Source organism: Carlito syrichta, unplaced genomic scaffold (genome assembly GCF_000164805.1).
Source record: "Carlito syrichta isolate Samal-C Ts95f unplaced genomic scaffold, Tarsius_syrichta-2.0.1 Scaffold312189, whole genome shotgun sequence".
In the NCBI taxonomy this organism is placed as follows: domain Eukaryota; kingdom Metazoa; phylum Chordata; class Mammalia; order Primates; family Tarsiidae; genus Carlito; species Carlito syrichta.
In genome coordinates, this window is record NW_007256285.1 from 416,644 (window position 1) to 417,068 (window position 425).

The following is a 425-nucleotide window of genomic DNA, read 5'->3' on the forward strand; positions in this document are numbered from 1 at the left end:
CCTGCTGGGCTCTGGCGATCCTTCCACCTCAGCCTTCCGAGTAGCTAGAAATACAGGCACACGCTACCATGCCCGGCTGGTTTTTTTTATTTTATCGTAGAGATGAGGTCTCGCCAAGTTGCCCAGGCAGGTCTCGAACCCGCAGGCTCAGGCAATCCACTCATCTCAACCTCCCAAAGCACGGGATTACAGGCTGAGCCACCGAGCCCGACTTTCTCTCCTTTCTCTCCTTTCTTTCTTTTTTTTTGTTTATCATCTAACTTTCTCTATGGTAACTACCATTATATGGTCATTTATTTTTCCAGGCATTTTTGGCACTTATTCAAGCAATTTCAGATAAATGTAATAGAAATATTAAACAGAATGTATTAGCCTTGTGGAAATCAGAAAAGCTTCATTTTCTTTTTTTTTTTTTTTTTTTTTTG